Genomic DNA, 8291 nt, shown 5'->3' with positions numbered 1-8291 from the left:
CTTCAGCCATGATCTGCAGTTAGATGAGAGAGAGCAATTAAATTCAAGGCTGCCTGCATCTACCCAGTCTATAGCTGCTGAATACCTTATACTGTGGACATGTGGCATGGTGTGAGCAAGTATGGAACGTGGCTCATCTTCTCACAGTCCCAGAGCAACAACCAGATAAGACAGTTGCTTCCTGAGATTTCACTGATGCTGTGAGTCTCCTCCAAAGCAGGCTGCTCACACCAGCACCTGTACCTGCATCAGCAGGTGCTGTGCTGCATGATCTGGACACACAGGGCCAACAGGGACCAACACACAAGGGATGATCTTCAGTATTTATCACAAAACCTCACACTATCTCCATCCACTCCCTAAGTGCCTCCAACCACTTGTGAGCCACACTGCATGGAGACAGGGCCAGTGGCAGGAGGACTTTGGCCCCAGCAAACTTGCCACCTCCCTGGCACACAGCAGACAGCATGGAGTTTCCTCCCCCTTGCAGAATTGTGCTCCAGCATCTCTACTCTGGTTTTCAAAGGGATATGTCCAGTCCTTCCATTTGCAAACAGGTCCTTGCAAATATTGAAGGAGGAGTCTCTCAGAGCGTCAATTGCTCCCAGCCAGCTGTGGGGAATAAGTCTATGGTTGTAGTGTTTGTCATGCTTCCAGCATATCAATTAATTTGACATTTATTTTACCAGTCACCTAATATTTTTACATTTCTGTCTCAGCTTCCTTCTCCAGCTATTTCCTAGGAGTTCATTTAACTGCATTCTAAGGTATGCTCCCTAGCCTTAAGGCATCCTAATTTCTCTGCCCTCTAGTGCTGTGTATGACACACGGTGCTGTGGCACAGAGCCATGACTGGTATTCAAAAGTTGACTGGTCAAATGCTAAACTGCCAAAACCATACAAGTTGGCTAAACTGACTTGACTTTTTTATTCCTCCTGGGAATGCATCACCAGTCTATTTCTACTAATTTAAACAGCAAACCTTTTAAATACAGCCTGCTAAACCCCAGCATTTTACACCATCAACTGGTTCAACTAAAATCTATTTATTGCACATTTAAGTGGCTCAACCTGTGGAACTGATCCACCCCGCAGGTTCTCAGCTGCTGGGGGTATGACCAAGTGCTGTGTTGAGCAAAGGCAACTGGAAAAGTTCTTTGCCTCAGTGCCTGAAATTAAAGGCCCCGGTGACAGGAACAGCTGAGCCAAAGTGAGTACAGGGCTCTGCTGAAGCAGAAGATTTTCATGGCAGACTGTCACAGTAACCAGCCATGGTATAGTCATGAAATGTGAGTTTTGGTCTGGACGCTTTGCAGTTTGCAAACCTTGCAGGAACTAGTGATAGTGCTTTGTGCTAAGGCAGTAGTATTTTTAAGTAGAGTTTTATGCAGACTCTAAAGTGCTGTGTTTTCCTAATTCCACATGGGGAAAATGATACTGCTTAAAGGCATTGTAGCAGTTAGGATAAAGCTGTCATGTTTCCTAACTCAGCAGAACTGAGTACAGGGAGCTGAAGGCAAGGCTGTTGATATCAAAATTTGAAATGCCTTCCCTCCATGCACAAGCCAAGCATGCCATTATTGAGGTCACTATAACTTTTGGTAAGACAATAAGGAATTAGGAAAAGGGGAAATGCTGAAGAACTTTTGAGTCATAACAGCTTGTCTGTACTTGGGAAGAAAATAACCTTCTACAGTCCTCATCTTCCCTGTAACCACACAGCATGCTTTCAGGTCAGACCTCTTTCACATCTTTCCATGATCTTTCCAATATATGCCAGTACTTCAGAAGCATGGAACTGAAGTATTTGGGAGCATAAACTTCTGAGTGATATGTAAAGAGTATTGGAAGAATTAATATAAAGGAGAGTAGATTAGAAAACTTCATGTAGATGTAGATGTTTCCAAGCTACTGTGGGGGTTTGGAGAATTGAAGCACGGAGAAGAGAACCGAAGGAAAATTCTCAAACTCTTTTGCTCTTAATCTAGGGAAACCTAATTTCTGTTTTCTCAATTCCCCCACCTCCATCTTTTCAGAAAATATTTTTATCAGGTTCCTCTCAATCTCTTCTCCTGCATATTTTTGCATCTTTCCTCTATAATTTCAGCTTCTGAGTCTCATGGTGACACTCAGCTCTTCAGGTGGGATGTGTGGGTGGGGGTGTGTGTCAAACACCCAAGAAACTTATATCAGCAGACCTACCTGCCACCAGTTTTACAATACTTTGAAAGCATCACCTTGCATCTTCTCCCTTTCAAAGCACCCTTCAGTTTGTGTAAGAAAAATGGATACACAACATCCAAACTATGTTCACTCTACCTGTCAAATACCATCCCAAACACCTGAGGTTCACTACACTTCCACCCTTGCAGTAAGTCCAGTCATCAGAAGCTGACTAACAATCTAACAACTGTAAGGCAAACCCTGCAACACCCTGATGGTGATGGAGGTTGGGCAATAAGATAATTTGTGTACCAAAATATGGTCTTAAAAGCCTATAAATTACTGTCAATCCCTTGAACTGGTCAGCTCCTGCAAATGGGTTGGAGTTGAATAAGGTAAGGAGCTGTAACTGGTGTGCCCACAAATGCCAGGCTACTAACATTGTAACCACTGATTTTTATTACCCACTACAAAAATACTAGTGGATTATTATTAGCTAAAAAACCCCTGAAAATAGAAATATGTTGGTACATTAAATTTAAATGGTCACCAAAACATGCTTTTTTAGCAATGGAAATAGCCAGGATATTTTTGATATTAAAATATTTATTTAGAAAAAAGAGACCTCTTATCCCTCATTCGGTTAAGTAAAAAAAAAATAAGAAGAAAAATCAACATTGTGTGTCCTCAAAGAATTGATCATTTTAACTCCATAAGTAGAAGAAAATGTGTAATTACTCTGTATTCCTATCAAGAAGATGACTAATTTTTTTTTAACATATTAATAATGTATTTTATTTGCAAACAAAATTGAATACTGCCCTGAAGTTTGGAACATCTGCAATTTGTAATGGTAAAAAGAAGCTGGGAGAAGGGAATCAAAACAGAAGCTTTTTGTTTGTACGTGCATGCATGCACGCACACCCACATGTGTAAGTGGGTGTGCTCATGTGGATGTAGAGAAGGCTGGAGGGAGGGAGGGAGAGAGGGAGGGAGGGAGGGGAAAAAGGAGAAATATTTTCCTTGTTTCTTTATTTTTGCAGGACCTGGCAATTAGGTGATTTCCAGGCATGGATCTAATGTTGTAGACTTCATCATATGCTGATACCACCAAAATTACATGTGCAGCTAAGGCTTCCCACTTGGAGAACTTGGATTTTTTCTGTGTGCCTCATAAGCATGTGATACGTTTCATTGAATGTATGAAAAAGATGCTCAAAATAATCAAGTTAGATTTAAAGTTCAATATTAGCAAGAAAAACAAGTCAAAGGGATAAGAAGGTTAAATATCAAGCCATTTAACAAACAAATAAATAAATAAAATATTTTGATAAATGAACCTGCATTTAATTATACATTAAATACTATCTAATTTTAGTAGCTGAGGTATTGCAGACCAAGTTACTTTACTAAAAGCCAATTTTAAATCAGCAATGAATTATTGACCAACACATAATGCCTGAAATAAGTCCTATCTCAATCTTGTTTGGTGTTTAGTCATAGCATATTTATCAATCCATCTTTTTATTTGCCTGATCTTTTTTGATCTCTTTCAGTCTATTTGTTGCCTTTGCAGAGCATAATGAGTACTTATTACTAAGTCAAGCAATCTTAAGGGAGGAGAGATGAGAGAAAGCTTTGCATGTGCAAAAGTGCAATTATTCTGTGCCTTCGTGTGCAATAGAGAGAAGTTCAGGAAAATTCAAGTTTTTTCTGTGTTTCAACCTTTTACTGGTCAGAGTTGTACCACAATAGTCATCTAAGCTTCTCATCCAAGTCACAAAATCAATGCTTCTCTAGTTAGATATTCATCACTCTGTGAGAACACTCCCTTCCAGGCAGATTGTACACAAGGAGCATCGTTATCATTTGGCTTTGCATTTGAAATTGGGATTGGTGGTGGGGGGGAAATCCTGACATTTACCAAGATTAAATATGGCTCACCAACTACAACAAAGCTAAATCCAACATCCCTAACTAATAACACATTAATTACTCTTCATTCCATAGGGACACGGGATACGTGGAGGGGCTAAGCAAGTACTAAATGTGACACATCTATTTCACAAGCTGTAAGAGTAGATGATTGCAAAGAGAACATGTTATGCTTCATGTTACAGAAGCTTATTCAAATATGTTCTATCCTCTGACTGAAAGCTGACAGCGATAAAATTCTCAGTCATGCAAAACACAAAGGAAAAAGGTAAATAGACAGTAGGAATGCAGTGTTATTAGAGCACTTGTATGTTCAAGATTTACTACATTTTAGCAAGCAAATTCAGCAAAATAATACAGAATAATTTTTGTCTGTGTTTAGTTTTTGAATTTTGAAAAACCTTTAGCAACATAAAATTAATCCAAATAAGATGCTACTTCTGCATAGTACATCATTAACTTAATTCTGAACAAATTTTTCAACTAAAGACTTAAAGTAGAAGACAATGATTTATGATCCTATATGAAGAAAATATCAGAGAAGAAAAGTTATTTTTAAATTTGTTGCATTGACTTCAACACATTCCAGAACAGACCTTATTTTCATAAACTTCACAAGTCAATAAGCTATTTATATGAGAGGTAATCAGCAGGATTATGTGGAAAGATGTTGACACTGTAACACACACAGTAAAATGATTCTCAAAATACTAGTCATTATCTTCAATTTTGTTTTCTATATGATTGTTAGGAACCAATCTTACTGATTCAGCAATAAACACTTGGCTTTGCATCCACTGTTGCTGCTTACTAAAGTCTTGAGAAATCCTATGTCTTTGAAACTCCACGCAAATCATCTAAAAGGAGCCAACATTTACACTCAGGCTGAATTAGAAAATAGAAAAATATACGAAGAAAGTTGTTTAAGGACAAAGTTGTCTCCAGCTAAAATTAAGCACTGATTCACAGTGACATTATGAAAACACTGAACTGTACATTAAAATTCCTAAACATTGCTGCTATTCCCAACAGGCCAATGCAAACATTTGTTATTTCTCTGTCTGAGAGGGAACTTGTAAGTTAGGAAATGATGTCAGTACAAAAGAATTCAAAACTAATTTTATCTGATTGGCAAGTGAGTTAAAGTACTGAGATAATAAATAAATATTTGACAGCACCATTCCATAGTATAATTCATTTCACAAATGCACTAAATTAAAAGGAAAGCCTTCCTAAGCTGCAAGCAATTTCCAGGCAAACCACTAAGCAGCATGATGGTGATCACTGCCATGGTGTCATGGCATAGCACCTTCTTACCCTCGCAAAGGTCACCAGAGTTTTGAGCAAACAATCAAAACCACAAGACAGAGAATGGTATGGTAGGTTCAGTTTTGTCACACTTGTGACAGGGAACTTAATTTAATACCACTAAGCATTTCTGCATATGAGGATGAGGAAACAATGCTCAGTGTTTGGCCTTATATTTGTGTCAGCAGGGCTATCACTATTGATCAGGAGCTGAGTTTTGCCTAGCAAAGGGCATTGCTGGGAAAATTAATTCCAGCATGATAGGGCTGTTGTTAAGATCCTATTTTAAAATTTTGATGTGTCTCAGTAAGGGAGTGCATGAAAATATGTTATTCATGCAATGACCTGTTCTCATGGGCACATGACAGCACAGGGGAGACACAAGAGGAATGCAAGAGCTATTAGATGGGATGTACAATACAGACCTAGAACTCAGAAATATTTTCAGAGAGTGTTCCCAAGTACAGTGTGTGCCATTTCTTGTTGTGTAGCAAAATGGAAGATGAAGAGGTGCTACACATTTAGGTCCTCACAGTTGGCAAGGTTGATCTGTTCAGTGGTTCCTTCCTTCCAAAGTAGATTTTCTATTAAAAGTTTTGTGATCTGAGATACAAGCAAAGAAGGAGTCTCACATCATTACAAGGGTATAGAGCATTTGTAATACTGTAATTATGGAGACAGATATTCAGCCTGGTTTAGACTTTGCTGAAACACTAGGGTCAAAGTTGGAACTGAAATTCCCTGAAACGGAGAGGCTTTTATGCAGGATTTTTATTAAAACCCCTGTAGAGACAAGAAATAACTGCAAAATTCATCAGAGGACTTGTCAAGGGCAAGGTTTATAACTAACTATGGGGAACTATAGTTAACAATTAAAAAATGCAATAGCTATATATTACAGTTATACATTAGCTATATGTAATATCATATAGCTTGTAATACCATATGCTTTTAAAATTGCTGTACACCTTATGATAATGTTTTGGATACTAAATGCAAACCAAAAAGCATTCAATGCTAATTTCACTTACAAAACAATCACCATAAAATCTGCTTTTTTGCCCTTTACAGAAAAAGGAGAGTTGTAGGCATTTACTGTCAAAAAACCTAAAAGAAGCGAAAGGCAAATGAAAACCTGATTTATATGATGAGATTAAATTCAGAACGGCAATCTTCCATTTTTTTCTTTTTTATTTTTTTAAGTACATCTTACGGTTTTTATTTCATTTTCTTCCTTGACTTAAAGAAGACAGGAATATCTATTGATTATCCTACAAATAATGAAATCTTAACTAACATGTCTTTAACATGCTTGAAGTATTAAAAGGAAGGTGAATACAGACAGCATTGAAGGTTGTGCATTAATATTCATTTTTGATCTAATAATTTATATAATATGCAAATATACATACTCTCCTCCTCTTGACATACTTTCTGTCATGTAGACAGGGTCATTTTTCTAGAGAGTGCTAATACAGAAACTTGCATTTTTTGTGAAGCTTCCCCAATACAAAGCTGGGTTTGTATGGCACTTCAGCATTGTTCTGGGTGAAAAGCATTACATGCATGTAAGCTGTGTCATTAAAAAAAAACAAATTGGGAAATCAGAAAGCATGAAAGCGAGAAAGAAATTGGTGATTCCAAAAAAACCCAGTGGTCCTAAGAAGTCAACGTTTTATCTACCTAGGCTTGCGGTACAACATGATCACCAGTCTGAAGTAGCTGTTCACTTTATTTACCACTGTAAAATAAGCTCTCTTTGTGTGCACATAGGCTCTGTTGCACTTTGGAACTGGCTACAAATCATATCTATGGAAACACCAGCAACAAACCATTTTCTAACAATGAGCAGGAGGAGTCAGAAGGTTGACTCATAAGTCAGCACTTACTCAGTTACCTACTACTAGCCTTATTTCCAATCTTCAGAGGTCTCAATGTCTTCTTTTGTAATTTTTCCTGTTTTAAAACTTTTAGCCTAAATGTCCAGGTACAGCTGCTCTACATGCAATCTTATGGGCAAGTACACCTGTCCCCAAACTGGACACAGACTGGATACAACTGTTTGGTTTGTAGAATTTGAAAGAGTTATTTGAACTACAGGTTTAGGTAATTAAATGTATAATTTATAGCAGATGTTTGGACTGTCTGTATTACCTCTAACTACAGGGAAATATAACAACTGTTAAATTTAGTAGCATCTCTGGAGAATATGATTGCATGGTAAAAAGTTGTGGCATACTGAATGAGAGTTGTTTTAGTAACATTTTAATTAAACAACTATTGCGAATGCCAAATCGTGCGTACAAATTGGTGAAATTAAATGAAAATATATTAAAGCTATATCTACCTGTGAACACACCTAGTGTGAGCTGAAGCATGATATATTCTAGTTTCTGACTAGGCTAAGTGCCACACAAGAGCTGACTTATTCTTTGGTTACTATCCAATTTTCTGAAAACACCTTAGTTTTAACAAGAAATAACTTTAATAAAGGATATTGTCACCACAATACCTCACTGTTGTCAATGTAAATTTTACTGAGAAAGACATTTTTGGTAGGTGAAAAATTTTATCATGGAATCTGAAAGCAATTGCCCTGCTCTTCTTTCTCTGATCTTTAAGTACACTGACTCCCAGTTTTTCCTTCATTGTTCATTCCTGTCATGACCCCAGTACAGTGCTGGGTAGTCATCAAATTGTGCCAGTCTCTCTTCTGGCCTTTTTCTGAGCACAGGCTTCACTTTCTGCTGATCTACATGGTGCTTGGAGAACTGGTTCATTTTGAAATGAGGTTGGTTTACCAACCTGTATTGTAAATGTCACTCTAAGTGCAAACACATACATTGGTTTGGCTTATCCATGTCTTTCAAATCCTGCATGTTATG

Source organism: Erithacus rubecula, assembly GCF_903797595.1.
Source record: "Erithacus rubecula genome assembly, chromosome: 3".
NCBI lineage: Eukaryota > Metazoa > Chordata > Aves > Passeriformes > Muscicapidae > Erithacus > Erithacus rubecula.
Note: the sequence above shows the minus strand (reverse complement) of the source record.